At 24.6% G+C, this 23,205-nt stretch overlaps 1 long non-coding RNA gene across 1 annotated transcript; it reads left to right on the forward strand.

Annotated features, from left to right (window-relative positions):
• Positions 1 to 3,757: 3,757 nt before the first annotated feature.
• Positions 3,758 to 20,966, forward strand: LOC124815629 (uncharacterized). Its single transcript, XR_010643311.1, has 2 exons — positions 3,758 to 4,315; positions 20,866 to 20,966. It is a non-coding gene; the product is annotated as an uncharacterized LOC124815629 (long non-coding RNA).
• Positions 20,967 to 23,205: the final 2,239 nt, after the last annotated feature.

Consider the following 23,205-nt stretch of genomic DNA (forward strand, 5'->3'; position numbering starts at 1 on the left):
AAATTTCAAATATCTAAATAATTTAGCTTAAAATTTTATTGCGTAAGCTTCCATAGAAGGTAGAAAACACAAGAAAAAAAAAATTAGGCAGAAAACACTAGAAAAAAAAACTGTGAGCAGAAAAAACAAAAAAAAAACAACCTTGAAGCAGATAACACTAAAAAAAATAATTAGGCAGAAAACACTACAAAAAAAAACTGTGAGCAGAAAAAACAAAAAAAAAACAACCTTGAAGCAGATAACACTAAAAAAAATAATAAGGCAGAAAACACTAGAAAAAAAAAACTGTGAGCAGAAAAAAAAAAAAAAAAACAACCTTGAAGCAGATAACACTAAAAAAAATAATTAGGCAGAAAACACTAGAAAAAAAAACTGTGAGCAGAAAAAACAAAAAAAACAACAACCTTGAAGCAGATAACACTAGAAAAAATGAATAGGCAGAAAACACTAGAAAAAAATGGTGAGGCAGAAAAAACTAGTTTTTCATTTATATACCTATAGTTGTACCTATAGGCAGAAAGTATATAGTACCTATAGGCAGAAAACACTAGAAAAAAATGGTGAGGCAGAAAAAACTAGTTTTTCATTTATATACCTATAGTTGTTATTTATTAATTGATACCACCATATTGCATCGCGATATTAAATAACAAATACTAGTACTTTTATTAAGGACCACCCCATCTATTTTAAATGGTCTGCATGAAACGTGTTTTATTCTCCGTCTTTATATAGACTATTGTATTTTTAATATTCATAACTATAAAAGGGCTAGACAGGCGATAAACTTATTGAACCTCAACATTGAAGTAATGCAAATAAAAATAATTGTTATAAGTACAAGAAGCAATGTCATAAAATAATCAAATTTCTTAGCATCAATTTGGTTTGCAACAAAAGCCTCCGTTTAATACTTTTTAAAAACATCAATAAATTTGAATTATATTACAAGTAAAGAAGGAACAAAACCTACTTTTTTTGAAATAATATGTTAAACTAATCTTCTATAAAACAGATTTGTTAGGTCTTTCGTAAGACATATGCGTTAAGAAATTTTTCTAAGAAATATTTATTTGAAAGATTGTTTCCTTGCAAAAGATTATTTCCCCCTTCCCTCCCTAATTTTTATCTTTTTTAAAGAAGAAGAATCGTTATGTTTATTTGTTTGCTGATATTTTTTGATATTAAACTTTAAAATCCAAAGACTTTAAAATTAAGTATTAAAGATAAAAATTATGTGTTACTGCTTTTTTTTAAAAGATTTAAGTAGAGGGTTTCACAACATTCGCTATTAATTTACATAAAGAACGAGCTGTAGTGACTACACTATACACTACCCAAGTATATAGTTACAGCTTGGTCTTTATTTAACTTTAAAAATTAAACTGATGTTAAAAAGATGAGTTGAAGTTTGAACTTTAGTTAACTAAACATTTGAAGCAGTAGATCAATCAGTTTTTTTTAAAATAAAAAACTTTTTTAATCTTTGAATAAAAATAAATTAAATTAATTTAAAGTTAATTAGATTTAATTATTTTAGTTTTGATAAACTATGTTAATTGTTACAGATAAACTATGTTAGTTATTACAGATAAAAGAAATTCCGATGTAGAAAAATAGTTAAAACAATTAATACTGCATTGCAATGCGTCATAAAAACTATAGTTGCTTTTAATTCGTTTTAATTGTTAGGTAACTGCTTGATTCATTGAAAAAATAATATTTAAAATTATTTAATAAAAGTTCAAAACCATGCTAAACCATTCATTCTCATCATTAATGCTTACTCATAAACATCTTGAGAAGAAAATCATTAAGAAGTTTATATATAAACTTTTTGACCACAAACTACTACAAACTAAAAAATAACTTTTATTTTCTACATTAACTTTTGATTACTACATGAGTATGAGTGCTACATAAATAGTAAAAAATATAAAAAGGAAATCGTATACATTTAAAAATATAATGCAATAAATCCAAAAGAATATTGAAAAAGTTTATAAATTATTCTCACTCTACAATAAGAAAATTCAAGACAACTTTCAACAGCGGAAATGGTGTCAGTTATAATAAGACTTAAAATATGTTGTAAACTAGGTCTTTATTTTGTAGGTTTAGAATTGGTTCAAAATGGCGCTCGTTAGGTCTTTACGAATAGTGTAAACTAGTGAAACTAGTTACTAGAGTAAACAAGGCTATTAGTTTAAAAAAAATTATCTATAAGTGATAATTCTTCATATTAAAACTGAGCGTAACATTGACTGCTTAAATCATGCTGAGGTGACAAAGTTGTTTTTATTTTTATTAAAAAATTGTGATGTAAATCTACGCAATATACACTTTAAACAACGACAAATTACGCAGATGTCTCTAATAACGTAGTACGACTGACACCTATATATTTTTTTAATGCAAAGATTTGCAGCAACCGTTTTACTATATAAAAACAAATCTTCAAAATTAAAAAAAAAAATTTTCTTTTATGTATGTGTTTACGAATACTAACTTAAAATCTCTCCTTAAATATGATATAAATTCATTGTAAATATTTATTTAAAAAATAAATCTTTTATCAGCACATAAAATTAAGAAAATTTTATCAACACAAAAATCAACAAACAGTATAGAGCATAGTGTATATATATACATAAATACATACATACATACATACATACATACATACATACATACATACATACATACATACATACATACATACATACATACATACATACATACATACATACATACATACATACATACATACATACATACATACATACATACATACATACATACATACATACATATGTGTGTGTGTATACATACATACATACATGTGTGTGTGTGTGTGTGTGTGTGTGTGTGTGTGTGTGTGTGTGTGTGTGTGTGTGTGTGTGTGTGTGTGTGTGTATACATACTATATATAAACATTATGTTATAAAACTAACTAAAAATTTATTAACTAAAACAGTTTTTCTAGTTTTTGATAAACGCGAAATCACTATCCTTTAGTTATTTAAAGGTTATAAGTCTCTCCTATAAATTTTTATATATTCGGTTACAGTTTTTTTATATATTCGGTTACAGTTTATATATATATATATATATATATATATATATATATATATATATATATATATATATATATATATATATATATATATATATATATATATATATATATATATATATATATATATATATATATATATATATATATATATATATATATATATATATATATATATATATATATGAGCTTCATATTCGATATACAAGTATATATATATATATATATATATATATATATATATATATATATATATATTTGCATATCGAATATGAAGCTCATAAACAGATTAAATATAATTATATATATATATATATATATATATATATATATATATATTTTATACATATATATACATATATATATATATATATATATATATTTTATACATATATATACATATATATATATATATATATATATATATATATTTTATACATATATATACATATATATATATATATATATATATATATATATATATATATATATATATATATATATATATATATATATATGTATGTATGTATGTATGTATGTATGTATGTATGTATGTATGTATATCACACACATACACACATATTTATTACTTATTACGTTAATAGTAATTGACTTTTTTGTAAATTCGCTCTCCGTAGCAGAGAAACCCATGTTCAATTTAATTATAAATCTATTGTGTGATTTAGCTGTCTATTTTTGTGGCTATTGTGTGATTATAATTTTTATTGTTATAAGGAAGGTTATCAGAGTAAAGAAAACACAAACTAGTTCAAATCGAGGCCTTATCTTTTTTTTGTCACCAAAGTTCTACTTAACTTTATGAAAGTTTTTAAATTACAATTTACAAATGATGTGTTCAAATAACACTAGTTGTTAGAAAAAAAAAGTTTTATAATAGAATTTTATTTCGCTTTGAACAACGTAAATAATTTAAATTTGTTTTAAATAACGCGATGAAATTATTTGAAAAACTTAAATAGAGCAAATGACGAGTTTATTCACCCGAATACGAGATAAAATGAATTTGAGTTTTTATCAATTGTAGTGTTAAAAATTATGGAAAATAAACAGAAGTAATTTTCTTGCTGTTTTTGTTTTAATTGGTTGAATTGTTTTATATGGGTTTAATGATGTGTTTATTTTTATAACGACGCATATTTTTTGTTCGGAATATGCAAGCGAAAGGTGAATATTATAATTAAATGAAAATATAAACATGGCTTTGTTTCAGATACTGGAGTGAGTAGTTTACCTATTTTAATTGTATTTTATTGCAGCGTAAAAACTTTTAATTTGTTTAAGTAACCGAAAGTCAATATTTGCCACAGATTGCACTGGTATTATTAAAAAAAAAACGATTTTTTTTCTTTTTCTCTGTACGATCAATATTTTTGTGCGTGCGTGTATAAACACTAGCGTCTGAATTTGCAAACGCTTTTTAAAATTAAATTTTGTTTCTAGAAACGGACAAAAAATTAACACGTTTAGATTATATAATTACCTTATTTGATATTAATTTTAATCAAATTAGGACAATTTTAATCGGTTGTTTTTTTTTGTAAAAAGCGATTTTTTAAATACGGCAAAACTTTTGTTTTATTATTGATGTTTTTATGCTTTACATCAAAAATCGATTCAGTTTTCACTATAGAATGAATTGAAACAGTATTTGTAGAACTTGATTTCAAGTACTTTACTTAATGTCTTATGTTTGCATATATTATATGCTGCATCTATTATATACGCAGTTATGGCCAACCATTTTTCAATAAGAATATTTAAAGACAACGTCTAACAAATATAAGTTCGTTTAAAAAATGATATACCAATTTAATCCTGTTTTATTTGTTTAAGCGTTATTGGATGTATGGCAGGAAAACATCTTAAAATTTTGGCTAAATTTTAATGTTATCAGTGCGTCTGAAATGTATTAATTTTAGATTAAAAGTTATAACTTTTTTTAACAACAACATCAACAAATAAAAGTTCTGCAGTTTGATAGCAAGGTAATTGTTAGGAACAGTTAAGGTAATTAAGGTAATTAATTAAGGTAATTGTTAGGAATTGTTAACAGGAAACATTAAGTAGTTAGATGATAATAAAGTAAAAATAATAAATTAAGACTTTTAAATACTTTTTTTTAATTTCTCTTCAAATATATCTTTATTTTTATTATAATTTACAATTGTATGTTATATTCTATTACTATATTGTTAATACAGAATAAAAATATTATGTAAGTTTGAATTTATATAATGATTAAGTATTATAAACGCTTGATAATTTCTTGGTATTAAAAAAAGGTTCTTAACCAGTTGGTTCTATCATAAAAATGGACTGATAAGGGTTTTAAATAATTTCTTTATTAACTTATTTCCATTATTTAATAAGTAGTGTATCCGTTCCTTTTTTTTATTTTTTACTTTATTTATTATTTTCCGTTCTTTTTTTTCTGTATAACCTTACTCAGATTTATTTTATAAATCTTTGTAAAAAACTAAAAAAAAAAAAACATACAGATGTGGATTCTAGCAATGGCATTCCTGTTAAAAAAAAAAAAAAAATTCTTGGGAAATACTCAATTTTGCATTATATAAAAATTTGTACCGTAAAATTGCCTAAAGTTCGGTCACTTAAGCTTTGAACATTTATTTATCACGCATAAATAAAAAGTTTTAAATTTTTTTTCCTCAAACATACAAAAAGTTATATTGATAATAGATATTGTAAAAATAAAAACAAGTACTCAATATTTAGTTTAAAATAAAAACATCTTCTTTGACCGAACTTTCAATGCCATCTCATAAGTTCGGCCGCTATATAAATACTAATAACGTATCACAAACTTAACGTCGCAATTAATAAAAACTAATTTTTAAATGTTGTTTTATTGTAAAATTATAATATAAATTCAGGTAATATCAGTAACTAAGGAGGGCGTCGCCCCGGGCTCAAAAAAAAAAGAAGTGTTTTGGGGCACAAGAAGGAGCACATAAAAAAAGGCTTTTTTAAATATAGGTAGTAGTACTTTTAATTACTATTGTAATTAATCAACTATTTTATTACCTTATTGACCAATATCACATTTGCTACGCCACTAGTTAATAAAATTAAAAATATATTTTTCAAATAATTTATAAAATTATTTTTTCAATTAACAAAAAAACTCATTTAAGGCAAAGTTGTATTTTTTTCAATTAACAAAAAAACACAACTTTGCCTTAAATGAGCTTTGTATGTTTATTGGAAATTCTTGCACGTATCGTTGACCATAATAGAAAAGCAAGATCCACACAACCAATTGTCACAGAATTCGCAACGCATCCATAATTGTCGTTGAGCTGTAATTTTAACTCCAAAAAAAATGTCACAAGCTTGATATTTTTTAGAACTCAAAGAACCGTCAGTTAGTTTTGAAATTATTACAAGTTTTTTATTCGAATAAAATACCATGGTGTCTATTCATTATAAAAATGTCAAATTTAACTGGTAAATTTACAAGTAAAGTTACCTGTAAACTTTACATTTGCAACACTTATCTCATATCACAATATTACTGCTAATTGTCTCCTTCGCTGTTTATCCGTAAATGACCGAAGTTTAGAGTATTTCAAAATTTCACTAATTTATATAAAAAAGTAGTTCATGTTCAAAAATTAACAATTATTTTTTTGTAAATATAATTTGGTGATTCTTAATAATACTAAGATTAAACTTGATCATTTATTTTAATAGTTTGCTTATTTTAGATTTTAATAAAATAAGCAAATTATTTTATTAAAATCTAAAATTTTAATAAAAATAATTATCTTTCATAAAAGGACATATACCGCGATTTTGCGGTATATGTCTTTTTAAGAAAGGTAACTTTACATATGCATGACTTTTTATATAAGGTCACTTTACAAATTATTTACTCTTTATTTATTTACAAGATTCATTTACAATTATTATAACATTTGTTGTGTCAAAAAGTTTTAACTGTCTTTTTTTGGAGAGCATCAAACAAGTAGTCAACTTATCTTTAGTAAATATCTAAATAAAACAAATAGACATCAGTTAAAATAATTACCAAGTAAATATCCAAATTTAAAGCAAAAACTGTCACAACACGTGCATCTCATTTGTATATACATAAATATTGTGACACGTTTATATTCATGAACAATACTCAGGATGATCTATCAAATGCTTCTACTATTAAGAAATATCCGGTTTAATTAAAGTACGATCCTGTCTGATATCCGGTTTTATTAAATGTTGAAAAAACATTTTTAAAAGTTTTTACTATTGTAAAAACTATCATTATGAGCTTTATATTCTAAATTTGAATTTTTTATATATTTTAAACCTTGTTAAATTTTTAAGAGATGAACAAGTAGTAAATTCAAACAAAATTCAATATCAATAAATTAAAACCTAAACTAAATTTAAATTATTACTTTAACCAATATTTAAATAATGTTAAAAATTTATAGGATCTTGTATCTTGAACCTTAAAATGCTAAACAAAAGAAAGATTTTTTATTGCATTTGTTACGTTAGTCGCTGCATCGATAAATATCAGTAGCTCTTACAAAAAGCTTTTAAACAAACTTGCACGCTACTGTACGTTGGTTCTTGCTGTGGTTAATGATATTTGTAGCCTCGTAGACATTTTTTATCTCTTGAAGCATTTTATAATAAATATTTTATTACGTATAAATTTTTTACAATTATTTTAAAAATTTCACAATCCAGTACACTTTTATATTTAAAAACATATTCTTAAACCTTATCTTATAAATTTTTTATCGTAAAGTATAAAATTTATAAACTATACTGTATTCAAATTTTATATACATAATTTATGCATATAAACATAATTTATGTATATAAAGATAATTTATGTACATATGTAACATAAATGGATTAAGTTTTGTTATAATCATTATAAGTAATCTATTTTTCTAAAATCAAAGGTATTTTCTTTTACCACTCTCAGCTTTAAGTTCATTAGAAGAGTAATTATAAAATAAAGGAGGAAAATTCTTCTTTTTTTTTTACCATTTCCAATTTATTAATGCAGCCCGTTGTTAATGGCAACCAGAACAGTAGAATATCATATAGAAAGTTAGTGACATTTGCAACAATTAAAAAACAGCAATTTACCCTTCGTTATCGTTGTGGTGCTTTATTCTTATGCTATGAGATTCTCTATGCTTATATAGCTAGCAACAAGTTAACCTTTTAAACATAAAGCCTCTACTATAGTGATAAGATTGTTAGCTATACGGTTACAAGGTGTTGCTGCTGGCATATTCTGTGACCGGGGCTGGTTGCCTCTGTTTTTACTCTTTAAGCTCTGTAGCCCTTTTTTTATTTTTTTTATAAAACAATGAATTTCCAAATGTTGTTAAAAAAAATTAGTTAAAAAAAAATTATTTGAAAGTACTTTTTTTTTTGTAGTAAATGCTATTTTCTTTGCAAAGTAAAATGTTACGTTTTTGCCCGAAAAACACTAAATAAACACATAAATCTTAATATCTCCTTACACCTGCGCGAATCTTTACAATATTACAGTGATAAATGAAATGGTCAATTAAGAAGATTCCATGTAACTTCAAACACTTTCTAATGAAAGGCTCTGAAGATAAACGCAATTTTCAATTTACCCTTGCTGCCAACAAGCCCCTCTCTTTTGTAGTGGATTTTAATATATAATGTATTTATCGTATATATCGTATCGTATTCATTTTATCATTTTTTGTTTCATTGATTTTTTTACTTTAATCAAATTTTTACAAAGTTTAAATTACAAGTTTTGGGTTTAAACTGTCAAATGACAATATACAAAAATGTCGCTTTTAAATTTTGGTCTAATTGCAAATAGAATATGGATAAAGATACTTGAATCTATTTTTTAATTTTCAGTAACATTTGCAGTATTTAGAAAAAAGTTTAGGGCAGACTCTTTTGTTAAATTCGCATTACTACCTGCCAAAGCCCAAACCCTCAGTCAATGTATATAAACTAACCGTGTCTATCCCTATTTAATTCATTTAATGTATGTACGCTCTTTATTTAATTCATTTAATGTATGTTGCGCCTATCCCTATAAATATACAAATTTATCTGACCCCCTAGGCGTTAGCGGACATGAAGGACGCATGACGTTAGAATAGAGGTTTGACAAGAACGCCAACCATGTTACCAATATCAGCATATTGAGCTTCAGCAGGCATAGTGGAATTATGTCACCAATATAAACTCAAATTATGTTTAAATTAATAGTACATATAATTAAAAAAAAATAACATGGCTATTTATCTACTTATTAGTAAATACTTCATACAAGTCATGCATAAAGTATGCTAATGCTCTCAACTTTACACAAGTTATGCATAGAATATGCTAACGCTCTCAATTAAATTTTGTTTGAATGGACACAAAAAATGCAAGTGGTAAATTCTGTTTTTTAGACATCAAAAATATAAGAACCTGTTACAGATATATACGATTTTATTTTAGAGTTTTTGTGTGTTCAAAAATTACATTATAATTTAAATCGTGTGCAATTTACCTAAAAGTTGTCATGTTAATAATCAGCATGCAAGTGAAAGCTATATATTTGTTTTGCAAATTATTCTTAAAAAAAAAAGATTATTTAAAAAGATTTTGCAAAATGAAATTTTTTAAAAGCAATAAAAAGAAAACTATCAAATTATAAATTATATATTATAAATTAAATACAAAACTAAGATTATACTAAAAGCATAAACATTAAACAACTTTGAAGCGAAACAACAAACAACTATGAAGCGAAACATCAAACAACTCTGAAGCGAAACAACAAACAACTCTGAAGCTAGACAATTTTTTTCTATTTATTTTAGATACTCAGTAAATACGTGTCTAAGACACGTCTAGCATTTACAGTGTAAATGTTTTTCTTTCACATATATATATATATATATATATATATATATATATATATATATATATATATATATATATATATATATATATATATATATATATATATATATATATATATATATATATATATATATATATATATATATATATATAAACAAATAATACTTTCTTTTAATCATAAAATATGCTATTTTATACCTTTTTAAAATAATAATTTATAATGATATTATAAGTTGGAGAGCAACATCAAATATTGTACAATAGTCAGTGTGATTTTTTTTACTCAAAAAAATCACACTGGCGGCAATTTTATCACAACATTGCTTTACGTTTTAGTTAATATAATCTTTTTTCATCCAGAGCGAATTCTAGTCATGTAACCCAAGTTGTTATTGTCAAGCGACTAAGGACAAGTGATCTAAAATAAGGACAAGTGCTTTAAAAAACGACAGAAGCGCCAAAAAAAAGAAACCACTGGTATTCAAGATTTAACTTTTATGGAGAAAGACGAATCTAAAGCATAACATACCTGCTCAAACAATTGCTAATAAAAAAATTTGCAGATTATTTTATCACCGACAAATAAATCCGCAATTTATTTTTATCACTTATTTTTTAAAAAATCGATGCCGACGACACAGGTTTCGAAGTGGGGTAGCACAATAATAAATTTCTAAAAAATTTCTTCTAAATCATGAAATCCTTTAGAATCCTTGAGGTCTTTTAGAATAAAAAGTGGGTGGCGCACGTGACCTCTAGCTCCCCGTTCCCTCCTCGGGTGTCGTTGGCAATGATTATTGTAGTTGTAAAAAATAGGTTATTATTGAATTAAAAAAATATTTATATTTTAATTGAAACATAGCATCACGTTAAAGTTTAACTTTCTTTATAAGTATTAAAGTCGCATAAGATTTAAGTTAATAAATTTGATTTACCTCAAGATTCAAAATCTGTCACCGACAATTATAAAAGTATCTAATAGAAATCAATCCCGGAGAATCAAATTTTTTTGAATATAATGACTATGGTTTTTGGCTTTAAATTGACCGCAGCATCATTTAGTTTTTACAATTTTTTTTTTTGAAAAACCTGCTTCATCAAATATGTTTTGCGAGCAGAAAAGATTCAAAGAAGCTTGTTAAGACACCGCATTATGCAAGTGGAATAGATTTTTTTAAATATCAAGATGTTTAAAGAAAAGAAAAAGACACAAAATCAAGAGGAGAAAGAAAAAAAAAAAAAAAAAGAAAACACAAAAGCAACAAAAATATGTCATTGGATTTTCTCAGTGGTTTAGGGTCTGATAAATTGTTGAGTAAAAATAAACTAGTTTTTTTTTAAATAAAATGCATTTATTAAAGTTTTAACGGTACCCCTTACGGCTAGGTTGTAAAAAATTAAGTCAGACATTTTATCACTAAAGAAACATTTTACAAACAATTAATATAAATTACCTAATACAGTTAGAGTAAATCTGCTAATATTTAAACAAGTTTAAAAACTTAAATTTTACTTTACAACTTGCACAAAAATGTGTAAATTGTTAAAGTAAAATTTAAGTGAAAACAAAAAACAAAGAAAAATATAATATTAAATTGTTGCACAAATTATTACTATTTTTTAAACAAAACAAATAGCTTCCCAAATTGTCGTTATTATTTTTGTAAAAGCCATCTGATCAGATTTTGTGATGTTTGCGGCAAATAATCACCTAAGTATGCGAAATTTTGGTATTGTATATTATATTATTTGCTTTTTACCGTAATATTAAATCAAATTAGCATCTAAAATTAAAATTTTAAAGCTAACAAATATATATATATATATATATATATATATATATATATATATATATATATATATATATATATATATATATATATATATATATATATATATATACATATGTATGTATGTATGTATGTATGTATGTATGTATGTATGTATGTATGTATGTATGTATGTATGTATGTATGTATGTATGTATGTATGTATGCATGTATGTATGTATGTATGTATGTATGTACGTATGTATGTACGTATGTATGTATGTGTGTATATATATATATATATATATATATATATATATATATATATATATATATATATATATATATATATATATATATATATACATACATATATATATATATATAAAATAAATCTTTGAAAATTGAAGTAATGATTTTTTAAATAATTTTATATCTTGTCTGATCCGCCTAGTTTGGCTAGATTATTCATAATGCAAAAGTTAAGTGTCACTCTAACCAAATAACTTTTGTTTTTTGCCAAGTTGAATATCTGAAGAAAATAAAATCAAAATAAGGTATCTTCTGTAAAGTACTTACGCAGGTATAGGAAAAGGGGGTTATCCAAAAACGTACGAATGTGTATAAATGTATATACGTGGTTTGAATATTTTTTTCTCACTTTTTGATTTCTATTTTTGTTGTTTACCAAAAGCCTTGAATTTTACGAGTTTGAAAATCAATTTTATATTATGTAAAAGTTTTTTTGTTTTAAATGTTTTTAACAAGTTATGCGTTAGGGACGAGGGGAGATTGATTGTGTAATAATTGATGCGTACAAGGTTGAGGGGTGATCAGAAATTAGTGATTTTACTGCGTACATGTTTTATGGATGCCCCCTAATGTGTATACAAGTTTTAGTTGTTTTTGTAGGTAAGATGTAGATAAGTTTTATATAGTCAGGGAAGATGATAAGGTAGGAAATAAAACAGCTTCATAATGAAGCCTTTTTTTATAAACAAAGTTTTTTTTTAATATTGGCACTCACATAATGTTTTATATACTAGAGTAACAACGCAATATACACTTGAGTAACAACGCTCAAAAACAGCCGTACAATAACTATATTTAATGATTCTCTCAAACCCTCAAAATCTCAATTAATCTGATGTTCAATAAGGAGATTGCTTTTCAGGAAATATTGCAATAAAATTTTATGAAGGATTATATTATAAGCAAAATGGACTTTTAATAGAAAGTGCATAATAAACTAGCATTATTTTTATTTATTTTTAATCTAAAATGCAACTGTAAAAATAAATGCAACTGCATTAAACTCTAATGAATTATAAATCTTTTCTCTATTTTCCTTAAATTTTTATTAAAATGTCATTGAGCATGTTGTAATATTTACAAAGAAATAAAAAAAAAAAGCTATTGTATATTCTTCAATATTAAAAGTTTTTGTAACAGTAAAGTTATTTATAATCAGAACTAGATAATCAAACGCAGTTCGGAGAACTATGCTATTAAAATATCAAGCCCATGGTTACAGATGTTAGGTGTATTACGCTATTTTAAAAATAATTTTATATTATTGGATATTGCGGCAAAAACTCCCTCAGAATTGCTGAGTTCCAAAAATAACTCTGAATTTGTAAGTCATAAAATAGTTATTTTTCCTAGTTTTTAGTGCAAGGAGCTCTAAAAATAAGACTACTTTTAGGGAAAGACGTATATGAAAAATGTTTTTGATACTGGAGTATATTCTTATATATAAGAGTATAAAATAACAATAAATTCTAAGTCGTTAAATCTCATGATTTTTTTTCTAATTACAGATCATGTCATTTATCATTTTTAAAGCTCCTGAACACCAGAGGCTCAGTGTATATAGACTTAAAACCGTAAAAAAATAGGGATTTAAAACCAGAAACTTTAGTTTATAAGGCATGCGTAGCAAAATAATTTGATATGCCAATATATTTTGGCATAGCAAAATATGTTTGGCTTTTGATTTTAATTTTCTGATTTTGATTAAATGAAAATATATTTTTCGTACATATCGTTTTTTTAACATACAAACGTATTTGAGCAGCTATGGCGCAGTGGTAGCGCACTTACCACAGAAACAAAGGATCTGTGGTTCAAACCCCACCTCTGGGTAAGTTTTGCGATATCGGTTTGTAAGGAGCCGTGAACTTCCGATTAAATGCTCACCCGCGGTGCTCTGTGATAAGACCGTACGGACTTCTTGGGGCACCTAAAAAAAAACAACGTAAAACCTTTAATGCTGTTATTGATTATAAATCAAAATTAGAACCTGTTAAACGAATAAAAGATTGAATTTTCTGCAAATTAAAAAACAAAATTTATTTTAGTAATAGTCTTTTAGGTTATTTTTTGCAGTGTTTGCTATTTATTAAAATTTCATTATCGCCAGTTTAAGATTAGTTTTTTTCATGAATCGTTGAATTATTTTGTTTTCTATAAAAAGAGTATAGCGAATCTCTGTCTCACAGTGGAGTAGTTTTTTTTTTTTTATAATTGTTGCTTAGGAGATAAAGTTGTTTTTCATAAATTTTTTATTATTCTCTTAATACCGGAAGTATTACTTCATAGTAGTTTAACTTATTTATGATACAACTGTTAATATTAATTAAATTGTGAGATTATTAAACATAAAATCCGTAGCTGATGCCACCAAGACTAATATTTTTTCAGTTTAAAAAATTAGTTGAATTGATACCAAATGATATGTAACATAAGAATTTAAAACTAACACATATAATTGATAATATTTTTAAAACCAGTCATTGTTGTCAAATTTTAAAGAAAGATTTTTGCAAGATAATGACAAGGTGTACATAAAAAAAAGTTATGTGTGCCCACCGAATAATATTAAAAAAAGTTATGTGTGCGTTGTTCCGTGGAACAATGCAAATTTAAACTTTAATATAATCAGATTATTAGGAGGCGTATGATTATTTATTCTTTTTGAAATATTAGACAAAGTTTATCTCGTTCATCAATGTTTCAGTGTAAAAGGTTAATGGAATTTTAAGAAAGAATTTGAATGTTTTGTTAAGCAATGGCTTGAAACCATAAAAACAAAATGATTTTTTAAATTTGTCTTGTTGACTCGTCGTGTTGTTAAAGTTAAAGTTATGCAACATAATTATATTTTTCAACTTAGTCTCATGCAAATTAAACCTGTTTTTTTAATCAAACTTGTAAAAAAAAAGCACAATTTTTTTATTTACATAATATTATTAATAAAGAGAGAATATTATACTTATTTTAAAATTTGAAATGTTTTTTAATAAAATGGTTTTGAAACGAAAAGAGTCGCAAATATATATATTTTTTGACATTGATAACAATGTAAAATTTAACTGTTTCCAATGTGTTTAGAACAAGTGGTAATAACATCAAATTGATTACATGAGCCATTATACTGCAAGTGCTCTTGTATGAGCCATACAATACTACTGATTGGATGTTTTTCAAGTTGATTAATTGAGCCATTTTAATGCAAGTGCTCTTCAGCTATAACAACTCTGAAATTCGCTAATAAAGTATAGAAAAAAAATTATATTCTCTACGAACGTTTTTTTTTTTTTGACTCACTATTCAGGCTTCTTTTCTAACCAATTAATTTTTTTTTTTACAAATAAGGAGTTTTTTTTTTTACTGCTTTTAAATCGTTTTTTAACTATAATGATTTGAGCTTCATAATGCCACGTGGGGAATTCCATTTCTGTGCGTAATTTTTTCTTTTTGTTTTAATAATTAGTAGCTGGGACTAAAGAATATAGGATAGATTCGGATAATATGAGCACCTTGGTAATATGAGCATATCAAGAGATTTCTAAGATGTAAGCACGAAAGTTGAAGTTAGTTTGTATTTTTTGAATCGACTTTATGTAGTGATAACAGGAATCAGTATAATTAGTGTAAATTTATTTGCAGTAATTAGCGGCTTTCATCTAATTAAAACACTGTTCAATTTTTTGCTAAAATAATGAAATTTAATATTTCATAAAGAAAAGTATGTTAGCTAGAAATCCGTTCCATTTTTCCTTGAAAAATAATCCATAGAAACATTTGTTTTTGATTTTATTTAAAGATACCATTATTGTGTAATATGAGCAAGCTTAAGTTACCCAGTGTTTTTCATTGAAATTGCTTTAAAGTACTAAAATTGCAGTGGTTTTACTTGCTTTTTAAATAAAAGTAAAACGTAGTAAAAAATTTTAGTTTTATAAAAATATTAAATATCTTTCTGTAATTTAAGTTCAAAAAATTTGTAAATTTATCGTTTAAAGGTTTGAGTTAATAAAATTGAAAGTAGTATTGTTTCAATAAAAAATGACTTAATTTTGATCTTTTAATGAAAAGTTTTGCTAATAACGAATCATTGTATTCCACAAGTTAGTTCTAATTGTCAGGTTGGTATTTTTTTACTTAGTTAATCTTCTTTTTTTGAGCTGGTTTAAAGTGCTCATATTACCAAGTGGTCTCGGTAATATGAGCACTTTTGCTACTTTTTTAAAATCTAAGTGTTTTTAATAAAAAAATTTCGGGTGCCCAAATATCTAATTGAATCATGAATAGTGATCCCTAAAAATTGTTTATTCTCAAAAATGTTAGTTCCAGCATAGTTATTTTTGAAAATATTCCCATTTTAATAATACCCTCATAATAACCATAACACTCATGTTCTAAAACCTTAGTCTACTTATGTCGCAATAATTTGAAAAATATACATTAACTTTTTAAACTCCGCTAGAAATAGTTGATTACTGCTATTTCTCATTGAAAATATATTAAATATGAGTTGTAAGGATATAATTTTTTAATTAAAATACTGGCAAGCCATTTGTTTTCATAAAACTAACTACATAAACTTGACAAACTTGCAATTTTCATGCGTTCTGTGCTTGAACTGCATATAAGCGATTACTACGACTCTATTGGTACATAGTGCTATTACAGAATAGCACTTTTTGGAATCTCTACTAATATATAAAAACTAATTTAAAATAATATATAAATACTGTTAAAACTTATATTTTTGAGGAATTAAAGGTTTTTTATCTAGTAACTAAAATTTGCATTTTTCTGTTCCGTGCATGATTCCGTTTCAAACTTAATTTATTCTTTGACAACATTACTAATGTATATCATTCTCTTTGTTTCACACAAGTTTTGTAAAAATTGAGCAAAAGTTTTATTTCCTGCCGTTTTTTTTAAAAACGATCCTCCTAAAAATTTTAACGGTACGGGCTTGTATCATTAGGCATAAATATATCGTACATTTGCGCATTTCGTTGTAAGGTCGTGTATCAATAATATTTATGAATAGATTTGGTTATAATACTTTGTATACATTTTGTTTTTTATTTTTACACTTTTTTTGTTCGTGTTAATACATATTAAAAACGTTTACAACATATAAAGAAATAAATATATATATAAGCTTTAAAAAAACAATAAAAACAAACCGATAGAAAATCATAACTTACCGCCAAAAACTATTATCAAATATATATATATATATATATATATATATATATATATATATATATATATATATATATATATATATATATATATATATATATATATATATATATATATATGCAATAAAAATACAAGTAAAAATAAAGTTTCATACACGTCTAAAAATTTAATGTTTTTATAAATACATTTAGCTCTATCAAAAGTATTCAAAAGGATTAATTGAAAAATGTTTTTGGTACTTTATTTTTGACAGGAAGAAATCGGCAAATTAAAATAATGTTATTCCAGAGAAACAACGATATTATTAGCTTGGATAAATTTGGTTTTACAAAACGGTTCTTTTGCAAAACTAATTTTTTAAGGTGTATTAGTTAATGGGTTTCAAAATACATAAATCCTTTTTAAGGTTAAACTCTTTTTCCACATATAAATGAAACATAAGATTTATAAATACATTAAGTTAAATATATTCATATATCTTATTTATTTACGAATAAGTTTTTTTTTTCGCTTTGAAAAAAAAAAGTTAATTAAAGTTAATGCAGTTTTTGGAGAAACGATTCAAAATAAAAAATTTTTTAAAAAGAAACTCTCAAAGTAAAATCTTTGATTAATGACATGGAAAGTGGTCTCTTGCTTTAAAATAGCTCCGGCCCCAAGAAAAAAAAAAGATTTAATCCGTCACTGGTCCCATCAGTATTCTTCAGAATGAATAATTTTTTCCTTATTTTGTTTAAATTAAAAAGTTTGAATAAGTATTTAATTTTTTTAGACAACTTTAAAATTTAATTGCTTTTAAAAACTTAAAGCTTTAAATGCTCATTTAAATACTCAATTTAATACTCACTTTAAAGGTTCATGAAACAGTATGATATACGGTAAAATGTTCAACACTCTTGAAAATATTTCGATAGCTCTCACTCAAAAATACGTCAGATACTAACAATATCAAAACTTTTTTTTAGTTTTTAAATTAAACCTTTCAACAAATAAAAGAATTTGTTCGAAGGTTTTATTTTATTAACACTATTATTTATTAACACTTTTATTTATTAACACTAAACAATTAAAAGCTTTAAAAGCGAAAACTTTTTAAACTATTTATGAGCGGCGTACGTTAAATTTTTTTAAAAGCAATTGCTGTTACGTCAAAACCAAATGTGTTGATTATTATTAATAATATAACAGAAATCAAAATTAAACACAATAAACTAATTTCTCGAGAGGGTCAACAAGATGCTTTAATAAGATGAATAGGTTTTAATAAGAAAAGCAGTTAAGTAGATTTTCTTTTAATCATCAAACGATTGTAATTGGAGAAAGAGCTTTAAATTTGTCACAAGTTTATAAAAAAATTAAAAAAACTATCAATTTTTTTGCAGCCAGCATTGTAGGTTTCTGCTTTTTTGTAACCAAAATTATTAACTTACTTAAAAAAATTTAATTCAAAATAATGTGTTTTTATATGAAGTGAAATTACTGTTCATCTGCGACAACTAGTTTCGGATAAAACTGTTTAAAAAATCACCACATCTAGTCTCCCAATTAGCACAAATTTGTTATAAAACAATTTTAAAAATTTTTTAAAATAATTATTATTTTGTATTTAAGATAAAAATCAAATTAAAAGTTATAAGATATCAGTCATTAAAACATCTCATTGTTTTTTAACAGTTTTTTGATTGTGCAATGAAATTTTTATAAACTCATGTTGTTGTTCAACAACCTAATATTTGTTGCACAATAAATACTCATTAAAAGTTTACAAAATAACTTTGAAATTAATAAACATTTTTTTTTTCTTATTCTGTACCATATAATTCGGCTTTACCAACTCAAACTCGAACACTTTAGTTTTCAACTAGGTAACTAATAAAGAACCTCAAAAGAGAAAGTTTAAACGGTTCGTTTTGACTTTTTGACCGACGTCAACGTGAAGGCTTTTTTTAACTCGAAAAACTGAGTAAAATGTTATATTTGACGGAGACCCTCATTTACCACGTATTTCAACTTATTCCTAACAATCTAACTTTACACTTTGAAAAAGATCAATATCAATATATTTGTATTTCCTTTGAAAAAATTGAAAAATTTGTGTGGAACTCATTTACTTTTTTTTGTAGTGTTTTGAAGAAGAAAAAATATTTTCTTTTTTTCCGACTAATCTTTGAATACCATATGTATCAATTATATCAAATTTTCTCTACAGTTTTGAAATGCCATCAAAAATCGACTGCAGCAGGGGAAAGTTAATTTCTTTGTTTGAAAACTTATTTAAGGAACTCAAACGGGTCATAATGGTTTAGCATTAATGAGAGTATTTATTGCAAAATTATAATGACAACCAAAGACGTCATCGATCAATTTGCAAAAACATGTCAAAACGGAAAATATAGATTATTTTATAAACATTCAAAAAAATAAAAAGAAATCATAGTATTAATTATATATATATATATATATATATATATATATATATATATATATATATATATATATATATATATATATATAAATTATAAATAGTTACCTGATATTTTATTTCAACATTTAAATCAAGGAAATTCTTTTAAAAGTTTATCATTTTATAAACAGATGTTGCACTTGTTTACAGGTAGGCTATATAAACCATACTAAAAAGTTTTAATACTTTAATAAATTTAAAAATCAAAAATCATTTAAATTTATTAAATTTAAATGATTTTTGTTGTTGCTGTTGTTGTTTTAAGTTTAAATGAATACAATGTTTTATAAATATTTATTTAAAAAAAAAAAGAAATCAAAACATCTATTTTGAAAGAGAAGATCATTTTGAATAGATCACTGTCCAATACGCCTTCAAATTCTTACAAATTATAATGAACTTATTAATAAACTTTTTTTAAATTATTATCATTATGATGATCGTGACAATGATGTTAATGATCATGTATAAATTCAGGCCCGCAGGCAAGATTTTTTGATGTTTCGGATATGATATTTCAGACATTGCGTAAATTCTAAACTTAAGTATGTTCATGCTTATGTCAATTAAAAATGTTTCGCAAAAAAATTGTGATGGTTGGAGCCTGGGAACAAAAAATACCCCTAAAAGTGTGCTTCTTATAGGGTGGAGATTTTACATGGCCATAACTTTTGAAAGTTAAAAAGCTATTAAATAAAATTGAAAACCAGTTGATGAATTTAAATTTAGAATAATATGCTGAAAATATCTAATGACTGGTTGTTGTTTTTGCGTGGGGAGGGGGAGGTGCGGGAGATTGTTGGGGGAGGGGGGGAGTAATTATGGCCTCTGACCCAATAGCTGTGGCACTCATTGCTAATCTCTAGTTAGTGCAAAATGTCAAATTAATTTTTAATCTTTTGATAAAAAAACACTTTAGTCTGCTTTATATTTTATGAGATTTAAATCATTAAACATTTAATCGTAAATTTTGTAATATTTTGTGAAATATTTGAAAAAACGATATAAATATTAATAAATATATATAACTATTATATAAGTATATATAATAAAACAGTTTCTCGGACATTATGGTTTGTTTAACAAAGTACATTACAAAAATTAAGTTTTTAATTATTTTTTTTTTATTTTAGCTGAAAGGATTTGAAAAAGCTTGTTTCTTCCGCATATCCGCCAGCAAATCATCCAACTTTCAATTTCTGAGATCACTAGAAATAATATTTAATCAAAAGAATTGTTTATTTTAAATAATATTTTAAATATAGATTTGAATATTATATAACTATTATTAGGCATATAAAACCGTGCTCGCTAGTTATCAAATTCTGATGATAATATTTACAAAAATCCTGACAAATATTTCAAAAACATTATAATGTTTTTGAAATATTTGTCAGGAGCTGATGATTTAAGTTTCTTTATAAATATTTTAACAATTATATTTCAATTAATTTTTTTAATATTTCCCTATTAAATCATCTTTATTCAATGTTTTGAAACAAAATGAAAAAAAGAAAAGTTTTTCGAAATAAAAAAACTTACTTCCACGTTTAAAGCGTTATTGAAAGTGTACAATTTATTATAATTGAATTAATAATTAACATATTAAATTATATAATAATATACAATATATATTATATACTGTGTTTAAAACACCTTTTCAAAATCATTTTGATGTATTTAGTAACAACCTTTTCTTTTTCTTTTTTAAGTTTAATTGTGTTATTGTAAGTTGTCGTCGTCGCAAATGTTGATGCTGTTTTATTGTTTGTTGTTGTCGCTGTTGATATTGATGCTGTATTGTTTATTTTTCTTGGCGTTGTTGTTGAATTTAACGCAAATCTTTATTTTAAACTGATATTTCTATTAATAAAATTTTATCATTCTATGAATAAAAATACTACGAGGCGAAGAAACTTTTTAACAAATATACTTTTGACTTGCTGTTAGCAAGTTATAGACTGTTAGCAAGTTATACTCTTGTAGCAAGTTATAGAGTGTTAGTCTTTTGAGTTTCTTTATGGTACTCTCGTTGTGACGCCCCATTTAAACTTGAATCGGTTTAACCGGATCTTGATTAATATTTGTACCTGGAAAGTAAAAAACTTCTTTTCTTTTTTTTTAATCAATGCGTTGTCAAAAATTATTTAAGCACATTAATCTGCTTAAATAATAATAGTAATTAGGTTCACAACTACTATCTAATTGTAGGCTTTTGAAAAAAAAAATAGAAAAGAGACTTTTTACAAAATTCAACTTGAAAATTGAACCCGGATAACTGATTTATTTTTCTGATTATAATTTTTTGTGTTACGATGGAAAAATGTAAACATTTTTTAGTAGCATCGATGAACTTGTAAATATATAAAAAAGTACTTGCATTCTCTCTTTGCGTTCAGATGTTGTTAGAAGTCGGTACACTAAGAGTATTTAATTGCGAAATATGTTAAAAACTCCATATCAACCGACAACAATAGTCATTGCTTCTTTTTTATTTCAAGTTCATTTTTTAAAAATCATCTTGACGACATTTTAACAGATTTTAATCAAAAAGATTAAAAAAAGACAAATGCGTTCAACTTTTTTAGAGCATGAGTGCAGGACCAAAAAACTCTCAGCAGAAGTTGTTTACAAACATGCGCGAAGATTTGTTTATGATAAGTAAAGAAGTAAAACAATATAAACATAAATAATAAATTAACATAAATTTAGTACAAAAGATATTTCTTAAACTAATAATATTACTATTATAGGCTAATTATTAAATTTAACAAAGAGCAGTCAATGCACGCGGCGTTTTAGAAACATTTGTTAAAGATTTTAAACCATTTCCTAACGGAGCCATAAAAAAAACATTGTGAATAGATTTATTTGTTATAAATAATTTGGAGATTGAGAAAGCTTTTCCGATTTTTTCTATAAAAAAGAAGTTGAAGAACAACTGAAATCCAATATGTCGAATAGCGAACTCACAACAAGGTTTGTTGCGCTTTTTAAAAACGTAAGCTTTTTTCAATTCTCACTTCATTTGAAAAAACCCTTTACCTTCTCGAATACTTTATTTTACGTTTGGTTTTAATTTTAGAATTTTTTTTTAATTAAAAGTTTTAATTAAAAAAAAGTTATTATGTTTGTATGTATAAATGTGTGTGTGTGTGTGTGTGTGTGTGTGTGTGTGTGTGTGTGTGTGTGTGTGTGTGTGTGTGTGTGTGTGTGTGTGTGTGTGTGTGTGTGTGCGTATATATATGTATATGTGCATGTGTGCTTGTGTGTATTTGTGTGTGTTTTTATATATATATATATATATATATATATATATATATATATTTGTGTATATATATATATATATATTTGTGTATATATATATATATATATATATATATTTGTGTATATATATATATTTGTATATATATTTGTGTATATATATATATATATATATATATATATATATATATATATATATATATATATAT

The sequence above is a fragment of the Hydra vulgaris genome, chromosome 13 (genome assembly GCF_038396675.1).
Source record: "Hydra vulgaris chromosome 13, alternate assembly HydraT2T_AEP".
NCBI lineage: Eukaryota > Metazoa > Cnidaria > Hydrozoa > Anthoathecata > Hydridae > Hydra > Hydra vulgaris.